The sequence below is a fragment of the Pseudorca crassidens genome, chromosome 6 (genome assembly GCF_039906515.1).
Source record: "Pseudorca crassidens isolate mPseCra1 chromosome 6, mPseCra1.hap1, whole genome shotgun sequence".
Lineage (NCBI taxonomy): Eukaryota > Metazoa > Chordata > Mammalia > Artiodactyla > Delphinidae > Pseudorca > Pseudorca crassidens.
Window position 1 is genome coordinate 41188099 of NC_090301.1, and position 23337 is coordinate 41211435.

The window sequence follows — 23337 nt, forward strand, 5'->3', positions numbered from 1 at the left end:
AAATCACTGAACATTTTATTCCAAATAATTTGATCTAGATGAAAACACACTGTCAATATGTCATGACAATTTTAATAAACAGAAAGTATTTAACTGCATGTTGTAATACTTATCAAAAGTAAATTGGCTTAATGGAATTTCACTGAAAAATACTTTATGAAAATTCAACAATAAAAATCATATAAGTGTTTGCATTTATGTGCAAAAGGTAAAGATTTAGATAAGGTGCCAGTATTACAGATAGCTCATTCTACTCATTCTTGCTAAGACTATTAAGGCATGTAACAGATTCCTCCAGAATATTTATTAGCCGGTTTTAATGCATTTTTTTAGGAAATATATTTTATGTTAGAAGTCATAGAAGTCAGGTAAAATTAATTATAGAATCATAATTACAATTTAGATATTTCTTTTTAAAGAAAAGAAAAAAAGAAAACTGTTGCAAGTAAAGACTTTGGCTAGAAGGTAAATTAATGCACAGAATCCTCAAGAACATTGGAATTTTCCATAGATATCAGCTTGTCAGAAGAATGGAAAGAAGATCAGATCCTCTGAATTCCAGGCAGAATTATGAGAGATGATATTTAAAAAATAATGTTATTTAAATATCATAACTCTATGAGAATTTTACACACTGTATGATTTTTAAAAAATAAATTTATTTATTTTACTTATTTATTTTTGGCTGTGTTGGGTCTTCATTTCTGTGCACAGGCTTTCTCTAGTTCCGGTGAGCCGGGGCTACTCTTTGTTGCAGTGCGTGGGCTTCTCATTGCAGTGGCTTCTCTTGTTGTGGAGCATGGGCTCCAGGCACGCGGGCTTCAGTAGTTTCAGCACACGAGCTCAGTAGTTGTGGCTCACGGGCTCCAGAGCACAGGCTCAGTAGTTGTGGCAAACAGGCTTAGTTGCTCTGCGGCATGTGGTATCTTCCTGGACCAGGGATTGAACCCATGTCCCCTGCATTGGCAGGTGGATTCTCAACCCCTGCGCCACCAGAGAGGCCTGACACTGTATGATTAAAATACTACATTATAACCTTTACATAATAGTTTAATAAAATCATCTTCTTAGGAAATTTGTAACTTAATTTCCCAAAAGCACGGTTTTGTGTAATTTGAATATAAATAAAAGAAAATAAAATATGAAAGAATAATAGAAAATATAAATAGGAGTTAGAAGCATAATAAATTAATCAAATATGATTAGTCTTAAAATAGAGCATGACAATGATATTGTCTGTCTTTCTAGGTAGGTTTAAGCCCAAAAATATAATTTTTTTTTTTTTTTTTGCGGTACACGTGCCTCTCACTGTTTTGGCCTCTCCTGTTGCGGAGCACAGGCTCCAGATGCGCAGGCTCAGCAACCATGGCTCACGGCCCAGCCACCCCATGGCATGTGGGATCTTCCCGGACCAGGGCACGAACCCGTGTCCCCTGCATCGGCAGGTGGACTCTCAACCACTGCGCCATGAGGGAAGCCCCCTAAAATATAATATTTGATATATTTTCATTTTTTAAATTAGGTAAAAGGACTTGATTTACTTTTGTGAGTTTAAAATCTGAGTATTAACATCAAAGTTAAATGATATAAATCTTTAGTTTTAATCATAGAATAGATAAATGAAGAAAATATTAAATATTTCAAAGTATTTCTACAAAATAATGTGAAGACTATTATATTAAAAATATTAACATTTGTTTGATGCTCTGGATAGCATTGGAAATTCCATAATTGGCATTCTAGTAATTACCTATTGTAACGTTCTACATCAAATTCTGGAGATTGAGCTTTTACATTGTTTACAGCCAGAAAGAAAGACATTTTAATATTTTCTCCTCATATTTTCCATTTTTACTTTCCATTTTATTTTACATTTTTTTATTAACACAAATGGACAAAATACTATAATACATGGTTATACTGTTATTTATTCATAGCCAAATCTGTTGAGAGACCGATTTTTCTCTTTGCAATTATGTCAACATGTAAATTTCCCAAGAAATCTATAGTTCACTGTGCATACTAACATGGCTTAAACATTTTTAATAGAGAAAACATTTAGTTTTATTAATGTGACCTAGGAAATTTAATCCTTAAGTATTTGTACCTGCATCTACCTCAAGCTTCAGTCCCATTTGTCTGTTCCTATTTCCAGCCAACCCTCAAACTTGCCAAACTTCAAAACTTGAACTTTAGTTCACTGTTGTTCATTTCCTTTGGCACCAGAAACAGTTAAGGCCTTGCCTGCCCCTACTCTGTTAAAATAAATGTTGAAAAGGTCAACAGTGATCTCCACATTGCTAAATTCAATATCCAATTCCTGTCATTCATCGTACTTGACTTATTAACTTTTGACAAAGGAGCTGCTTCAGATTCTTTCACTTGGCTTCTCTTCCTCCTCACTCTCCTTTTCTGGTTCCTCCGTTCTTTAAATTCCAAATTTTGGAATACCCAACATCTCAGGATTTCTACATTTTCTTCACAATTACACTCATGCCACAGGTGGTTTTATTCACTGACAACTTTAGAAATCAACTGTTCCCTAATGATTCACAAATACTTATATTTGGCCTAACTTCACCTCTGAACTCCAGACTCTTATGACCAACTTTGCCAATTGACAACTCTCCTTAGATGTATAATAAGTATCTCAAATTTGTATGCACAAAATCATACTCCTAATTTTTCACGAACTCCTCATTTATTTTCCCCATGTAGATTTATTTCCTAAGACTGCCATAACAAGTTATCACAAACTTGGTGGCTAAAAATAACAGAAATTTATTCTCTCACAGTTCTGGAAGCTAGAAGTCTGAAATCAAGGTGTTGGCAGGATTAGTTCTTTTCAGAGGCTCCAAGGGTAAACCCACTCCATGTCTCTCCCCTAAGTTTCGTTGGTTGCCAGTGATCTTTTACGTCCTTTGGCTTGTAGATGCATCACTCTAATCTCTGCCTCCATCTTTACATTTCCTGCTTCTCTGTGTGTCTCTGTACTTTGTCTCTTATAAGGACATTGTCATTGGATTTAGGACTCACCATCAACTAGTATTATCTCATTTCAGTCTTTATCTTAAGAATCTGAAAAGACCTTTTCTCCAAATAAGTTCACAGTTTGAGCTTCTGGGTGGACATGAATTGGGGGGCAGGTCTGTTCAACAGACTATGCCCTCTTTTACCCATTTCATTAAATTATAATTTTATACCTTCAGTCGGAAAGGACAAAATCCTCAGAGTACTCATTCCTTCTTTTCTTTCTCTTGTATACACATGATTCATCAGATCACTTATAGCTTTTACCTTCAAATTACCTCCAGGATCTAACCACTATGTATTATTACTATCACTTAACACTCTGGTCCAAATTACCATCGTTTCAAACCTGAATTACTGCAACAGCCTCCTAAACTCCTTGTCTACCTTGCCCCTGTACTCTATGCTGAACACACTCAGATAAAAGTCAATGTCTTTAAAATGGCCTATAGGGCCATTACTTTTACCTCCCAAGCATTTCTTCTTTCTTTACTCACTTTAATGCAGGAATGGCAGTCTCCCCACAGGTCCTCCAACACAGCAAGCATCCTTCTCTCACGTATTTTGCACTTATTGTTTCATCGTTTGAAAAAATATTCTCCATATGTTCCACATTGCTCACTCTTCCACTTTTTTCATGTTTCTGTTCAAATAGCACCTTCTCAAATATAATATCTCTAATCACTTTAAATACTACTCTCTTCTCAACTATCTCTTTATTATTCTGTTCTTCACAGCTCTTATGCTATTTGACACTATATATTTATTTATTTGGGTGTTTACTGTCTTCTCACCCGGTAAAATGTTAAGCCTCTTAAGATTAAAGACTTTGTTTTATTCCTAGATCCAAATCTATCACATGGTAGGTACTCAAATAATATTTGTTGGATTAATAAATGAATTAATTAATCCATCTTAAGTTCTGTCTTTACATATATGACTTCATTTGCAAATCACTTAGGCCTGTCAGAAATCCAAGAAGATTATTTCTGGCAACAGCCTCTATACCATGTTCACTTCTCAAACAGTGAATACATTCCTGAAATAAATATTGACTTAGAAATATTCTTAATATTAAGAGATTAAAAAGGATAATAATTTTCAACTAGTACAATAGGTAACATTTTTCAGAGAGTAAAAAATGGTTTGTTGTTCATTAATTTAAAATAGAATGTTTAATATTGTTTGATATCACTTTGCATTGTAATACACAACTTAATATATTTAATATATATTTTATTACTTGTCCAGTCCATAACATTTAAATAAAATGGAAAGAATGTTGTGACTGCAATAAGTAGAAAAATAGTCAAGCTCCATTTACAGAGCAAAAGCCAAGGTGTTTGATATGATGTCAAAGGCTGTTTAAATATATAATTCATCCCATCTGTTCTTCCCCTCACATAGCCGGCCGTAGAGGTTTGCAAGTGAAAAAAAGGGAAAATTTGGCAATTCCTATCTCTGTTTTTTTTTTTTTTTTTTTTGCGGTACGCGGGCCTCTCACTGTTGTGGCCTCTCCCGTTGCGGAGCACAGGCTCCGGACGCACAGGCTCAGCGGCCATGGCTCATGGGCCCAGCCGCTCCGCGGCATGTGGGATCTTCCCGGACCGGGGCACTAACCCGTGTCCCCTGCATTGGCAGGTGGACTCTCAACCACTACGCCACCAGGGAAGCCCCCTATCTGTTTTGATTAGTATAACTTCTGCTTTCTTGCCAGGAAATTCCTCCCTATACGTTAAAATATCCTGGAAGTTGCCATTACTTTCCTTCTCTTATGATGTTTTATGATTAAGAAATTTAATATTAATTAAATTATATAATATTTCTTAATTATATATAAGCAATATGCCATGTTTTATCTGAACAGCATGTTTTATGAAAAGTCCAGTGGTGCCTATTGCCACAGTTTATTAGAGGGCAGAACAACTTAAATATAAAGATGTCATTCATCCCAAATTTCAAGCTGTGCTGAAGTTAAATTCCAAGGGAGAACAGATACAGGAGATTTGTGCCAGAACATTTCCCAATAGCAATATCAAAGAGAAATGAAGAATAATTTTCCTAATTGTAAATATGTGGGGAATATAAGGTAGGGAGGATTTAATTAATAGATTTGGAGTAAGGCCAGAACTGCAAGGTTAATACCTATGCTATTTCAAAGAGTGCCATGGGATCCTGAAATCCAAAGAGTGGTTAACAGGACTGGCAAGTTTTACTCTGGATTAATTCTAACGCAGTTTTAAGCATTTCTTTGGTGTAAGTATTTTATGTAAACTGTTTCATGTGTTTTGTAATTCTTTTTTTTTTTCTACCAACATTTTCTAAGCTCAGGTAATGAAATTTATTACTTAATATGATGTTTTATTTTTCAATGAATTTTTAATTGAAATTAATTTTTAATTTTGGAGTACAGTTGCTTTACAATGTTGTGTTAGTTTCTACTGTACAGCAAAGTGAATCAGCCTTACATATACATATATCCCCACTTTTTTGGATTTCCTTCCCATTTAGGTCACCACAGAGCACTGAGTAGAGTTCCCTGAGCTATACAGTAGGTTCTCATTAGTTATCTATTTTATACATAGTATCAATAGTGTATATATGTCAATCCCAATCTCCCAATTCATCCCACCCCTCCTTTCCCCCTTGGTATCCATATGTTTATTCTCTACGTCTGTGTCTCTGCTTTGCAAATATGTTCATCTATACCATTTTCCAGATTCCATATATATGTGTTAATATATCTGTTTTTCTCTTTTTCTCTTTCTGACTTACTTCACTCTGTATGACTGTCTCTAGGTCCATCCACGTCTCTACAAATGACCAAATTTCATTCCTCTTTATGGCTGAGTAATATTCCATTGTGTATATGTACCACATCTTCTTTATCCATTCCCCTGTTGATGGACATTTAGGTTGCTTCCATGTCCTGGCTATTGTAAATAGTGCTGCAATGAACATTGGGGTGCATATGTCTTTCTGAATTATGGTTTTCTCTGGGTATTTACCCAGTAGTGGGATTTCTGGTTCATATGGTAGTTCTATTTTTAGTTTTTTAATAAGCCCTTCATTTGTTTTAATACTTCTGATTTTTAATATAGCTATCACAGAATGTCATTAGTTAACTATCAATCCCCCACTATAAATAATATAATTCATTCATATTTAATATGATGCTCTTAAAAGAATATGAGCACATTAAAGAAATATAATAATAGCCTAGTATCTCACGAAAATGGTCTATCGTGTTTTTGGAAGAAAAGCTACTTGAGTTATTAAAAACAAAATTCTAAGATAACATGACAATTACTGTGACCAACTATTGCCAGAAAAATTTTGATCATTGTTAATGGCAAAGTCTGGTTCCAGATGTAATTTTTTATAAAAAGGTAACAATCTTCAGGACACATGGTATAGAAATGAGCAAAAAAGTGCTTAGGTATTATGATTAAATGTCACATCAAATATTGTAGTTTATATTTGAAAATATACTAGACTTTGGACAAGAGGAAGCAACAGATTGTTATCCCTGAGAGATGGAAACAAAGGAAACAAAACATCCGATTGCCCTGGCTTTATGCCTGAAGGCAATTTCAGAAATTCAAGGACAAGGAGCATGTATTCAAAAAGAGCCTGATAATCTCACTGAATTTAAACAGATAATTGATATTTGGGGAGGCTAAAGTACCTGGAAGTTATAAGGCAGAGTCCTAGCAAGGAAATACATAGAAAAAAGCCTCAGAGATATGCAGAGGATCTTTGCTTTATATTGAACTGCACAAGCATAAGGTTGAAATTTCACACCTACACACACACACACACATACACATACACACAAACACTATGGAAAGCTGTAAACTGAACCATCCCCAGATCTCACACAGGTTGGAGAGACTTTCAAGTTCTGACCAGCCAGGATGGAGAATCCTTGGGCAGCAAATGGGATATTTAAAAACAAACCTCAAGAAGGTACATTTCAGTATAAGCCTGAAATATACATGGAGTAACATCTATTTTAGTCCTGTGTTAACAAAGTTTAAAAACAGGTCTCAAAGGAATAAAAATGATCTGCAAATAATGTAACTGCCTTAAAATTAAAATTTCAGATCTCCTTATATAATGGAAAACATAAAATTTGAACATTTAAAATTATAATATTTTCAGTGTTTGGTATTAAAGAAAAGTTTCTAGGGACTTCCCTGGTGGCACAGTGGTTAAGAATCTGCCTGTCAATGCAGGGGACACGGATTCAATCCCTGGTCCAGGAGGATACCACATGCTGCAGAGCAACTAAGCCCATGTGCCACAACTACTGAGTCTGCACTCTAGAGCCTGTGAGCCACAACTACTGAAGCCCGCATGCCTAGAGCCCATGCTCTGCAACAAGAGTAGCCACCATAATGAGAAGCCCGCGCACCACAATGAAAAGTAGCCTCTGCTCGCTGCAACTAGAGAAAGCCTGCAAGCAGCAACGAAGATCCAATGCAGCCAGGAAAAAAAAAAAAAAGTTTCTAGACATGCCAAGAGGCAGTCTAGAGGCAGTCTATGTGTATATAGAAACTTCTAAGGAAACTACAAAATAAAACCTACCAGAATTAATTAGAAAGTTTAGTCAGTGAGTTCATCAGTAAAAAAGGTCACCGAACACAATTAAATATAAAATATCAGTTACATTTCTATATATTAGCAATAAACAATCAGAAATAGAGATTTTAAAGGTGTCTCATAATACCATTAAAAATCAAATTCAGAAGAATTTTAACAAACTTGTGCAAGATTCAAACTTGAAAATTATAAAACATTGCTGAGAGAAATTAATAAAGATTTAAATAAATTTATCAAAAATCCATATTTTTAAGATGAAAATTCTCCCTGAATTGAAGTATAGATTCAATACAATCCCAGTCAAAATCACATTAGGGTCTAACGAAGACAATGATAAATGAATACTAAATTTATGTAGGAATGCAAAAACATTAGTCAAAAACTCCTGACTTAAAAATATATTATTGTGCTATAGTAATCAATACTGTTTGCTGGATTAAGGATAGAAATATAAATTGATTGAACAGAGTAGAGTCTGAAATAGACCTATAAAGTGAACTGATTTTTTACAAAAGGGCCCAGGCAATTTAAAGGCAAAAAGTTAGTATTTTCAACAAATAGTGCTGAAATCCCCAGATATTCCAACAAAAACTCAAAATGAAACATAAATGGTAAAAACTAAAACTATTAACTTTGTAGAAGAAAACATAGGAATAAATCTTCATAACCATGAAGTAGGCAAAATAATAACAGAAAACCATAAAACAAAGTCCAAACCCTAAAAGAAGAAATGTAAAATTGGAGTTCGCAAATACTAAAACATTCTGATCTGAAAAATTATAAAGTTAAAAAATTTTTTAAATGAAGCTATAGAGTGGATGAAAATATCCACAGTACAATAATACATGTATCTGGCAAATTACTAGTATCTAAATTGCATAAAACTCTTAGAACTCAATAATGAAAAATAACCCAATAAAAATGCGCAAAATATCTGAACAGATATTTCATGGAATAAGATACACAGTTGACTGATAAGGACAAGAAAACATACTCAACAATGTTAGTCATTAGGCAAATGTTAACTGAAACCACAAAGAGATACCACTGTACACCCACTAATAATATAATGGCTGATATTAAAAACACTGACACTACCAAGTGTTGGCAAAGACATGGAGCAGGAGGAATGTTCCCAGTGAGAATGAATAGGGTTAAAACCACTCTGGAAAACCAGTATGGCAGTTTCTTGCAAAGTTTGACATGTTTTTTTGGTTTTTGTTTTTTTTGCAGTACGTGGGCCTCTCACTGCCGTTGCCTCTCCCATTGTGGAGCACAGGCTCCGGACGTGCAGGCTCAGCGGCCATGGCTCACGGGCCCAGCCGTTCCGCGGCACGTGGGATCCCCCCAGACTGGGGCACGAACCTGTGTCCCCCGCATCGGCAGGCAGACTCTCAACCACCACGCCACCAGGGAAGCCCATGACATGTCTTTTATAAATGACTAATTACACTCCTAAATATATGACTCTAAAAAAGATCACGACTAAATCTTAAGTTTATAAAGAGCAAAAAACCAAACATACAAGAGTTCATGCTGTATGATTCCATTTATAAGTATCTCTTGGTAAAACAAATCTAATCTGTAGTGATAGCAGACAAGTACTTGCTTAGATCTAGGTAGATGTGTATAGACGTCTACACACATCATCTGCCGTGTATAGACAGCAGATGAAGAAAAAGGTCACTAAGGACATTTTCGTTATTATGAATGCATTCTATATCTTGGTTGTAGTGCTGGTTACATAAGCATATACATTTGTCAACTCACTTTTAAAATGGGCATATTTTATTGCTTGAATTATATTGCATCAAAGCTTTGTTTAAAAATCTAGATTATAACCTTCTTTTAAAATAGAAATTTTTTTTCTTTTTGGCTTTATGCCTGTTTGAGAGAGAGACAGAGACAGAGACAGAGTTTTTGGCTAAAATTTCAGATAAATATCATACAAAACTCATAACAAGTATATTTCTGTAATATATTTTGAAATTTTTTCATAGCACTTTATTATGATACCCTGAAGCTATTCAACCATATAATTATTCAACCAATAATTGAAAAGATTGCAATTAAGATAATTATTTTTAGAAATAAAAAGTTCAGTTCATGTTCAGAAAGGGGAGAACACTTTTACAAATAAATAAATGAAATATATGACTAAGGCAATTGCTAGTTTTCATATAGAAATACTTAGTGGCATTAATTCCTGCTTTTAAAATATTTAAAAATATAAATATATAAATGTTCATTCTATTTTCTCTTCTTTAAGTTATAAGGTAAAAATAAATTTTATAGTCCTGATCATTTTGCTGATAAAAATGATTGACAAATATACTTTGAGAAATTAATTGTGTGACATTGTGTCACATCAGAATAAAGTCTAAAATAGATAGATATTCATGGAAATATACCAAATATATGACTATCTAGACATGTCTCAAATGTAGAAGATGTATCTTTCACTATTTCATTATCATCATCTACAAGCTAGTCAATGAAATTTCCCCCTTTCCAATTATTGATTGCTGCATAACAATCCCCTCCAAAATTTAGTGGATCAAAACAATGGCAATGTATATATTTGCTTGCAAATCTGCAATTTGGGCAGGTCAGTGGGGACTGCTCTTCTCTTCTTCGCTTGGCATGAATCAGGGTGTCATGAAGGTTGGAAATTGGATTCATCTAAGGATTTTCTCACTCACATGTTGGGTGGTTGATGTGCACTGTAAAGTGAGATATCAACTAGAGTTGTATCTTAACTTTCTCAAAGTATGGTGGTGGGTTTTAAGGGTGAATATCCCAAGAAAGAGCAAAATGGAAACTGTATTGCCACTTTGGCAGAATTTGCTAATAGTGAAAATATGTATATATCATGACCCAGAAATTCTACTAATAGGTGTAGGACCAACATAAGTATATATTTATACCAAACACATGTACAAGAATTCCAATAGCATCTATGTCAAATAAGGAAAAATAAACAATAGAAACAACCCAAATATTCATTGACAATAGGATGGGTAAATTAAAATATATTTACTATACAAACTATTGCTATGTGCAACAATATGGATGGATTTGTAAGCATACTCCTGAATGAATGTTTGCAAATGAAGCTAGACTTAAAAGAGTATATAAAGTATAATTCAATTTGCATAAAATTTGAAACCTCTAAAAAAAGCCTGTGGAGGTAAAAGTCATGATAAGTATTAGATTGGAAGGAGGTTACCAACTTGAGAGAGGCAATAGAGAAAGCTTGTCATATTTCTCATTTGGATGCTGATTACATTAGTGATTTTACTTAATAAAAAGAATTGATCTATGAACTTAACACAAACAATTTTCTGTGTAAATATTACTTTAATAAAATTTTACTGAAAATGCATGCACAGATGAACATTTCATGTAATTTGTATATTCCTTGACTTTATGTTCCTTTGGGATTGTTTTAATTCTGTGACAGTATGTTATTAAAATCAAATTATATATTAATTTTCTATGTTTTTTAAAACAAGACACAAATAAAACTTTTAAAAAGCCAAGTTTTAGATAAGGACTGTTAAAAAAATACAGACAGGAAAATGATTGCCTATTAACAAGGTGACAACTCAAGAAAAGCATAAACTAAAGTCTCTTAAGGAACGAGCTTTGGAAACCTAGTTCAAGAACATATGGGTTGGACCCAGTACTGAAGGCCACACGCTCTTTGGTGGGACTAGTGGCAGACTCCAGGAGGGTTCATGCCAAGGAGTACTTCCCAGAACTTCTGCTGCCAGTGTCCTTGTCCCTGTGGTGAGCCACAGCCATGCCCCACCTCTGCAAGATACCCTCCAACACTAGCAGCCATGTGGTTGACAGGGTCTTGGTGCTCTGGCTGGCTGTCAGGCCTGAGGCACTGAGGTAGGAGAGCTGAGTTCAGGACACCCTTACCCACTGGGGGCAAACTCCAAAAACAACAGGAACTACGAAACTGCAGCCTGCGAAAAGGAGACCCCAAACACAGTAAGATAAGCAAAATGAGAAAACAGAGAAATACACAGCAGATGAATGAGCAAGGTAAAAACCCACCAGGCCAAACAAATGCAGAGGAAATAGGCAGTCTACCTGAAAAGAACGCAGAGTAATGACAGCAAAGATGATCCAAAATCTTGGAAATAGAATGGGTAAAATACATGAAACGTTTAATAAGGACCTACAAGAACTAAAGACCAAACGAACAATGAAGAACAACACAATAACCAAAATTAAAAATTCTCTAGAAGGAATCAATAGCAGAATAACCAAGGCGGAAGAATGGATAAATGCCCTGCAAGATAAAATAGTGGAAATAATTACCACAGAGCAGAAAAAAGAATGAAAAGACTGGAGGACATTCTCAGAGACCTCTGGGACAACATTAAATGCACTGACATTCAAATTATAAGAGTTCCAAAAGAAGAAGAAGAAAAAAAAGGACTGAGAAAATATTTGAAGAAATTATAGTTGAAAATTTCCTTAATATGGGAAAGGAAATAGTCAATAAACATCAGGAAGCACAGAGAGTCCTAAACAGGATAAACCCAAGGAGAAACATGCCTAGACACATATTAATCAAACTATAAAAAACTAAATAAAAAGAAAAAATATTAAAAGCAGCAAGGGAAAAGCAACAAATAACATACAAGGGAATCCCCATAAGGTTAAAAGCTGCTCTTTCAGCAGAAATTCTGCAAGCTAGAAGGGGGTGGCAGGATATATTTAAAGTGATGAAAGGGAAAAACCTACAACAAAGATTACTCTACCCAGCAAGGATCTCATTCAGATTTCATGGAGAAATTAAAACCTTTACAGACAAGCAAAAGCTAAGAGAATTCAGAACCACCTAACCAGCTTTACAGCAAATGCTAAAGGAACTTCCCTAGGCAGGAAACACAAGAGAAGGAAAAGACCTACAATAACAAACCCAAAACAATTAAGAAAATGGTAATAGGAACATACATATCAATAATTACCTTAAATGTAAATGGATTAAATGCTCCAACCAAAAGACATAGACTGGCTGAATGGATACAAAACAAGACCCTTATATATGCTGTCTACAAGAGACCCATTTCAGACATAGGGACACATACAGACTGAAAGTAAGGGTATGGAAAAATATATTCCATGCAAATGGAAATCAAAAGAAAGCTGGAGTAGCAATTCTCATATCAGACAAAATAGACTTTAAAATAAAGACTATTACAGGAGACAAAGAAGGATGCTACATAATGATCAAGGGATCAATCCAAGAAGAAGATATAACAATTGTAAATATTTATGCACCCAAGATAGGAGCACCTCAGTACATGAGGCAAATGTTAACAGTCATAAGAGTGGAAATTGACAGTAACACAATTATAGTAGGGGACTTTAACACCCCATTTTCACCAATGGACAAATCAACAAAATGAGAGTAAATAAGGAAACACAAGCTTTAAATGACCTATTAAACAAGATAGATTTAATTGACATTTATAGGACATTCCATCCAAAAACAACAGAATACACTTTCTTCTCAAGTGCTCATGGAATATTCTCCGGAAGAGATCATATCTTGGGTCACAAATCAAGCCTTGGTAAATTTAAGAAAACTGAAATCATATCAAGTATCTTTTCTGACCACAACACTATGAAACTAGATATCAATTACAGGAAAAAAATGTAAAAAATACAAACACATTGAGGCTAAATATTGTGCTACTAAATAACCAATAGATCACTGAAGAAATCAAAGAGGAAATCAAAAAATACCTAGAAACAAATGACAATGTAAACACAACAACCCGAAACCTATGGGATGCAGCAAAAGCAGTTCTAAGAGGGAAGTTTACAGCAATACAATTCTACCTCAAGACACTAGATAAATCTCAAAGAAACAACCTAATCTTACACCTAAAGCAATTAGGGAAACAAGAACAAAAAAAAACCCAAGTTAGCAGAAAGAAAGAAATCATAAAGATCAGATCAGAAACATATGAAAAAGAAATGAGGGAAATGACAGCAAATATCAATAAAACTAAAAGCTGTTTCTTTGAGAAGATACAAAAAATTGATAAACATTCGCCAGACTCATTAAGAAAAATACGGAAAAGATGCAAATCAACAGAATTAGAAATGAAAAAGGAGAGAAGTAACAACTGACACTTCAGAAATACAAAGGATCATGAGAGATTAACTACAAGCAACTATATGCCAACGAAATGGACATCCTGGAAGAAATGGAAAAATTCTTAGAAAAGCACAACCTTCCAAGACTGAACCAAGAAGAAAAAGAAAATATGAACAGACCAATCGCAAGCAATGAAATTGAAACTGTGATTAAAAATCTTCCAACAAACAAAAGCTCAGGACCAGATGGCTTCACAGACGAAATCTATCAAACATTTAGAGAAGAGCTAACATCCATCCTTATCAAACTCTTCTAAAATATAGCAAGAGGAAGGAACACTCCCAAACTCATTCTACAAGGCCACCATCACCCTGATACCAAAACCAGATAAAGATGTCACAAAAAAAGAACACTATAGGCCAATATCACTGATGAATGTAGATGCAAAAATTCTCAACAAAGTACTAGTAAACAGAATCCTACATCACATTAATAGGATCAAATGTCATGATCAAGTGGACTTTATTCCAGGAATGCAAGGATTCTTCAATATATGCAAATCAATCAATGTGATACATGATATTAACAAATTGAAGGATAAAACTATATGATAATCTCAAAATATGCAGAAAAACCTTTCGACAAAATTAAACACCCACATACGATAAAAACTCTCCAGAAAGTAGGCATAGAGGGAAATTTCCTCAACATAATAAAGGCCATATATGACAAACCCACAGCCAACATTGTTCTCAATGGTAAAAAACTGAAACCATTTCCACTAAGATCAGGAACAAGACAAGGTTGTCCACTCTCACCACTATTATTCAACATAGTTTTCGAAGTTTTAACCATAGCAATCAGAGAAGAAAAGAAATAAAGGAATCCAAATTGAAAAAGCAGAAGTAAACCTGTCACTCTTTGCAAATATCATGATACTATACATAGAGAATCCTAAAGATGCTACCAGAAAACTACTAGAGCTAATCAATGAATTTGGTACAGTAGTAGGATACAAAATTAATGCACAGAAATTGATTGCATTCCTATATACTAATGATGAAAAATCTCAAAGAGAAGTTAAGGAAACACTCCCATTTACCATTGCAACAAAAAGAATAAAACACCTAGGGATAAACCTATATAAGGAGACAAAAGACCTGTATGCAGAAAACTATAAAACACTGATGAAAGAAATTAAAGACAATACAAAGAGATGGAGATGTATACTGTGTTCTTCGGCTGGAAGAATGAACACTGTGAAAATGACTCTACTACCCAAAGCAATCTACAGTTTCAATGCAACCCCTATCAAATACCAATGGCATTTTTCACAGAACTCGAACAAAAAATTTCACAATTTGTATGGAAACACAAAAGACCCTTAGGAGCTAAAGCAATCTTGAGAGGGAAAAATGGAGCTGGAAGAATCAGGCTTCCTGATTTCAGACTATACTACAAAGCTACAGTAATCAAGACAGTATGGTACTGGCACAAAAACAGAAATATAGCTCAATGGAACAGGATAGAAAGCCCCGAGATATAGCCATGCACTTATCTTTGATAAAGCAGGCAAGAACACACAGTGGAGAAAAGACAGCCTCTTCAAACAGTGTTGCTGGGACAACTGGATAGTTACATGTAAAAGAAAAAAATTAGGACATCCCTAACACCATACACAAAAATAAACTCAAAATGGATTAAAGACCTAAATGTAAGGCCAGACACTATAAAACTGTTAGAGGAAAACATAAGCAGAACACTCTGACGTAAATCACAACAAGATCCTTTTTGACCCACCTCCTAGAGAAATGGAAATAAAAACAAAAATAAACAAATGGGACCTAATGAAACTTAAAAGCTTTTGCATAACAAAGGAAACCATAAACAAGATGAAAAGACAACACTCAGAAAGGGAGAAAATATTTGCAAATGAAGCAACTGTGAAACGTTTAATCTCCAAAGTATATAAGCAGTTCATACAGCTCAATAACAAAAAAAAAACCCGATCCAAAAATGGGCAGAAGACCTAAATAGACATTTCTCCAAAGAAGATATACAGATTGGAAACAAACACATGAAAGGATGCTCAACATCACTAATCATTAGAGAAATGCAAATCAAAACTACAATGAGGTATCACCTCACACCAGTCATAATGGCCATCTTCAAAAAGTCTACAAGCAATAAATGCTGGAGAGGGTTTGGGTAAAAGGGCACCCTCTTACACTGTTGGTGGGAAAGTAAATTGATACAGCCACTATGGAGAACAGTATAGAGGTTCCTTAAAAGCCAAAAACTAGAACTACTATATGACTCAGCAATCCCACTACTGGGCATATACCTTGAGAAAACCATAATTCAAAAAGAGTTATGTACCATTTCATTGCAGCACTATTTACAAAAGCCAGGACATGGAAGAAACCTAAGTGTCCATTGACAGGTAAATGGATAAAGAAGATGTGGCACGTATATACAATGGAATATTACTCAGCCATAAAAAGAAACGAGATTGAGTTATTTGTAGTGAGGTGGATGGGCCTAGAGTCTGTCATACAGAGTGAAGTAAGTCAGAAAGAGAAAAACAAATACCGTATGCTAACACATATATATGGAATTAAAAACAAAAATGGTCCTGAAGAACCTAAGGGCAGGATAGGAATAAAGATGCAGACATAGAGAATGGACTTGAGGATACGGGGAGGGGGAAGTGTAAGCTGGGACGAAGTGAGAGAATGGCATTGACATATATGCACTACCAAATGTAAAACAGATAACTAAGCAGCTACATAGCACAGGGAGATCAGCTCCATGCTTTGTGACCCCCTAGAGGGGTGGGATAGGGAGGTTGGGAAGGAGATGCAAGAAGGACGTGATATGGGGATATATGTATATGTATAGCTGATTCACTTTGCTATAGAGCAGAAACTAACACAACGATGTAAAGCAATTAAAATCCAATAAAGATGTTAGAAAAAACAAAAAAGAACATATGGGTTGGCATAATCTAATGACATTGAAAATTTTTTTTTGCTTTGATGACATTACTTTAATAGAGAAATAGAGAAAATGAGAAATGACAGAATTGTCACCTTAGTGACATTAGCATTATACTTAGCTTCAAAATAACTATCATTGCCTTAGTTTGAGAATGTATTTCTACCTGACTTAAGATGTTCAACTGCTTATAAGTTGAGGCAGTCATCTTAATTTAGACTATATTGTAAATAAAAGCAGTCACAACTTACTTCCATATATGGGGCAATGGTCATTTATACATATTTCATTCATTCAATCAAAATCTACATAAAGGTATGGACAAGACAGGCATGTGCCACATCTTCATGAAGCCCATCAAATGGGGAATGTCATGGGCTGAAATGTGTCCCACCCAGCATTCATATGTTGAAGTCCCAACCCCCTAAGAATGTAATCGTATTTGGAGATAAAGTCTTTAAAGTGACTAAGTTAAAATGAATCCATCAAGGTGGGGCCTTAACCAAATATAACTGATGTACTTATAGGAAGAGACAGAGATATCAGGAATGCGTGCACTGAGGAAAGGCAGTGTGAGGACAAAGGGAGAAGTCAACTGGCTGTAAGCCAAGGAGATGAGCCTCAGGTGAAATCAAACATGGCAACATCTTGATCTTGGCTAGCTTCCAGAACTGTGAAAAAATACATTTCTGTGGTTTAAGCCATTTTATTTGTGGTATTGTTCTGGCAGTCCTAGTAAACTAATATCAGAAGTTATATCTTTAGAAGATACTCATATAGATAAGTACAAAATTGCCATTTTAGTAAGTATTACAGAGGAAAAGTATTTTTATAACATTGATTATCGGTCCTTATCCAGCCAGTAAAAGACCTAAGAAATTGTTTTTATTTTAGACTAGAAAAGTGGGTTGGACTTAACAAGGTGAAGTGGGGATTACTGAAGGAACATCAAAGAGGACTGATGGGAAAGACACTGGCCAATTCTAAGATCAGTGTGCCAGAAAAGTAAGAAATAGAGTGCACAAGCTAAAATTGTATTAGTCAGCAGGGGACAAATAACATAAAATTAACCCTTCCTGGAACAATACTTTAGTGTCTTAATTATGTATGTTATTGTATATATATCATTATTATATATAATTATTAATTATGTAATAGTTATATATTATTGTAAAATATGTATAACATTGAATTAATATATGTACAAAATACACACACATGTATATCTATTCTTTTTTCAACAAAGCCTTGGGATTTATTATTCCATATAATTTTTATAACCAATTTTCAAATTCTGCCATAAATATTTTTTATATATATATAATGTATTAAATTTGTATTAAACTTCTTTTACTGATAAGATATTTCAGTAAAATTTTAATCTCTACAATTCTGAGAGTATCCACTTGTGGATATGGTATTATTTTCTTTTGTTTGTTATTTTATATTTAAATAATTTTAGATTTACCAAAATGTTACGAAGATAGTGTAGAGTGCTCCATTTTACTTTTCATCTAGCTTTCTTTGGTATTATTATCAACATAAGCATGTTATATTCATCAAAACTAAGCAATTAACATTGGTATGCTATACTAAATACAGACTTTTTAAAAATATTTCACCAGTTTTTCAATAATATCTTTATTGTTTCAGGATTCAGACCAAGATATCACCTTGTAGTTCATCATCATGTTTCCTTAGTCTCCTCCAATCTGTGATAGTTTCTCAGTTTTTATTTGTTTTTTACGGCCCTAATACTTCTGAAGGTCAGGTATTTGTGTCATGTATTTTGTAGAATGTTCCTCAATTTTTGGCTTGTCTGATTTTTTTTTTTTCATGATTATATTGAAGTCATAGAGTTTGGGAAAGAAATACTACAGAGGTAGTGTGCATATATTATTGACATGACATCGCTGGTGATGTTAACTTGATCACTTAGCTAAGTGTCTGTCAGGTTTCTCCACTTCAAACTTGCCATTTTTCTCTTTTGATATGCTATTATTTGGAAGTGGCTTACTTAGTCTAGTCTATATTCAAAGTGTAGTGAACTAAGCTCCACCTTACAAAGGGAGGTATATTTTAAAAAATAGGGATGATTCTAAGAGTTGTAATCACAAGGAAAGTTTTCCATTTCTTCAATGAGATAATGGATGTTCATCAAATCCATTGTGGTAATCATTTCATGATGTATGTAAGTCAAATCATTATGCTGTACATCATAAACTTATACAGGGTTATATGTCAATTATATCTGAATAAAACTGGAAGAAAAAATGGTGAAAATACGTACCAACCACCAGTACAATCAGTAAATTTGAGCACAGATATTTTAAGATTAGGTAAAATTCTGTTCTCACATAAAGTAAAACAAAAAACCAAACAAAAACAAAAAAGGAAGCAGTAACTATACTGGAATATTTAAAGTTATCATCAAGTTTTTGGTCAGTGTTCAAGGAAAAGTAACACTGTAATATTTTGAGGAGTGAAAATCAGTGGTAGTCACACAAATGAAACAAAATTAGATAATTAAAGCATTTCAAACGAGCTAAATGAACATAAAGAAATCAGAGAAAGGAAGAGTAGAACTTCATTGAAAGACATAAATGTAGGAAGACAGAAAAGATAAGTTGGAAAATCTAACTGAGCTGCCAGAAACACAGAAGAAATCAAGATTATATGAAAGAAACAACTATCATCAATTATACATCAACATACTGGATAACCTAGAATAAATAGATAAGTTTCCAGAAACATACAACCTATCAAGAATGAATCTTGAAAAAAATTGAAAATCTGAATGGAAAAATAACAAATAAGAAGGTTGAATCAGTAATCAAAAACTTTCCAAGAAAGAGAAGTCCAGGACCATATAGTTTCACTGGTGAATTCTACCAAACATTTAAAGATGAATTAATACCAATCATTCTCAAACTCTTGCAGAAAATTGAATAGGAGGGAATAATATCAAATACATTTTATGAAACCAGCATTACTCTGATACCAAAGCCATATAAGGACACTACAAAAAAGTATCTCTGAGGAATAAAGATGCAAATATTCTCAACAAATTATTATAAAAATGAATTCAACAGCATATTAAAAGGATCATATACAATGATCAAGTAGGAGTCATCTTTGTGATGCAGGATGGTTCAACACATGAAAATCAATGAATGTAATACATCACAATAATAGAAATGAATATAAAAAGCACATGATTATCTCAATGGATGAAGAAAAAACATTTGACAAAATTCAACATCTATTCATGATAAAAACCCTCATAATAAATTGGGCATAGAAAAAACATACTTCAACATAATAAAAGCCATATATGACAAGCCCAGAACTTCCATCATACTCAATGATGAGAAGTTTCAAGTTTTTCCTCTAAGATCAGGAAAAAGACTAGGATGTCCACTCTCATCACTTTTATTCACCATAGTATTAGAAGTCCCAGCCAGAAGAATTAGGCTAAGTAAATTTTTAAATGGCATCCAAATTGGAAAGGAAAAAAGTAAAGCTGTCACTATTTGCAATTGACACAATTTTATATTTAGAAAGTCCTAATAACAACAAAAGCTGTTTGGACTAATAAAGAAATTCAGTAAATTTTCAGGATACAAATCAACATAAAAAATTCAGTTGCATATCTCTACCTTAACAATGAAATATCTGAAAGCGAGATTAAGAAAACAATTTCATTTACAATATAATCAAAAAGAACAGAATACCTAGGGATAAATTTAATGGAAAAGTGTAAGACACTGAAGGAAGAAACTGAAGATGCAAACAAATGGAAAAAGATCCCATATTCTTGGACAGGAAGAAGTAATATTGTTAAAATGTCTATACTACCTAAAATAATCTATAGAGCCAATGCAATCCCTATCAAAACTCCAATGGCATCTTTTACAGATATAGAAAAAGCAATCCTAAAATTCACAGGGAACCACAAAAGACCCTGAATAGCCAATGCATTCCCTAGAAAGAAGAATAAAGCTGGAGGCATTACAATTCTTGATTTCAAAGTATACTACAAAGACACCATAATCAAAACCCTAGGGTACTGGCATAAAAACAGACACATATATGAATGGAACAGAATTGAGAGACCAGAACTAAACCCATGCATTTATGGTCAACTAATATTTTATAAAGGGAGCCAAAAATACTCACATATATCTGATAAGTGATTGATATCCAAAATATATAAGGAACTCAGAACTCAATAGCAAAAAAAAAAAAAAAAAAAAAAGAAATCAAATTAAAAAATGGGCAAGGAACCTGAATGGATAGTTTTCCAAAGAAGATATGTAGATGGCCAACAAATATGTAAAAAGGTGCTCAACATCACTAATCATTAGGGAAATGAAAATCAAACCACAATGAGATATCACTTCATGCTTGCTAGGATGTTTAACATCAAAACATAAGAAATAATAAATGCTGGTGAAGATTAGGAGAAAAGAAACCCTGTACATTTGCACACTGTTGGTGGGAATATAAACTGGTATAAATACTCTGGAAAACAGTAAGAGTTTCCTCAAAATATTAAAAATCGAACTACCATATGATCCAGAAATTCCACTTATGGGTATATATTCAAAGTAAATGAAATCACTATACCAAAGAGACATCTTCATCTCTATGTTTATTGCAGCACTATTTATAATTGCCAGGACATGGAAACAACCTAAGTGTCAATTAATGGATGAATGAATAAAGAATATGTGTATCTGGCAGGTGGATTCTTAACCACTGTGCCACCAGGGAAGCCAGAGGTAAATCTTCATTACTTAAATTGGGCACTGATTTCTTAGGTGTATTACAAAAAGCACAAATGACACAAACTATGTAAATAAATTAGACTTCATCAAAATTAAAAAAACGTTTGTGATTGAAAGACATCATAAAGAAAAGATCACTTATGGATCAAGACAAAATATTTGAAATCCTACATCTCATAAGAATTTTATCAAGATTATATAAAGAGGGCTTCCCTGATGGCACAGTGGTTGAGAGTCCGCCTGCCGATGCAGGGGACACGGGTTCGTGCCCTGGTCTGGGAGGATCCCACATGCCGTGGAGCGGCTGGGGGCCCGTGAGCCATGGCCGCTGAGCCTGCATGTCCGGAGCCTGTGCTCCGCAACGGGAGAGGCCACAACAGTGAGAGGCCCGCGTACCGCAAAAAAAAAAAAAAAAAAAAGATTATATAAAGAGCTCTTTCAATTCAAAAATAAAGAGAAATAACCCAATTTTAAAAATGCTCAAGGATGTGAATAGACATTTCGCCAAAGAATACACAGAAATAACCAATCAGCACATAAAATAATGTTCAATGTCATCAGTAATTAGTAAGTGCAAAGCAAAACTATAATGAGATACTACTAGAATGGATAAAATTAGAAAGATAGATAATACGAAGTGTTAGAGATGAAGTGGAGAGAATGGATCCTTCATACATTGCTGTTGGAAATATAAAATGGTTTAGCTGTTGTGGGAAACAGCTTGGGGCTTCTTCAAAAAAATCGGACATAGAAATACCATGTTACTGAGCAATTATAATTCTAGTTACATACCTAAGATAAATAAAAACATAGGTCCACACAAAAATCTGTACACTAATATTCATAATAACATTATTCATAACAGCCTAAGTGTAAATAACCAAAATGCCCATCAACCAATTAATGGATGAATAAAATGTGGTATTCTATATAATAAAATATTATTTAACAATAAAAAATAGCAAATCCAGATGTTTTAAAAATTGATTAATCTTAAAACATCACCCTAAATGAAACAACCTAATAACAAGAAGCTATGTATTGTATGATTTAATTTATATGAACTGTCCACAGTAGGCAAACCCACTGAAACAGAAAGTGGATTGGTATTTACTAGAGGATAGAGGAATGCAAAGTGCCTGCTAATAGGTATGGGGTTTCTTTTTGGGGTGATGAAACTATTCTGAAATTACATAGAGGTGATGGTTGCCCAACTTTGTGAATACACTAAAAACCACTAAATTGTACACTTTGAAAGAATGAATTTTATGGTGTGTAAGTTAAAATGATTCTGTTTCATATGTTAAGAATACTAATTAGTAGGAAATTTAGAGTAATAGTTTTAAAAAGTTTAAATCCTAAAAGTTTATATTTTAAGTGTAAGCATTTAAAATATGCTTTAAATGCTTAAATATGGGGATTGCTCAGTGGCAATACCCATACTGAAGTTATTTCTCATACTTGGCTGCATATTAGAATCACCTAAGGAGTGTTGACTAAACTCTGTCAGGCAACATGCAAGATCAATTAAAGAAAAATTCTGGGTGTATGAACCAGCCACTAAGATTTATTAAAGCTCAGCAATGATTCTATTACATAGCCAAATTATAGAACCACTATAATTACATCATATATAAATTAATACAGACTATAATTTAAGAGGATTAAAGAAATTAGATGATCTGGTAACAATTTACAATAGTACTTAACTAATATTGAAGTGGGTATAATTGAAAGGTTTAGATATAGCAAGAATAAATATCATAGCAGTTATTATTTTTAATT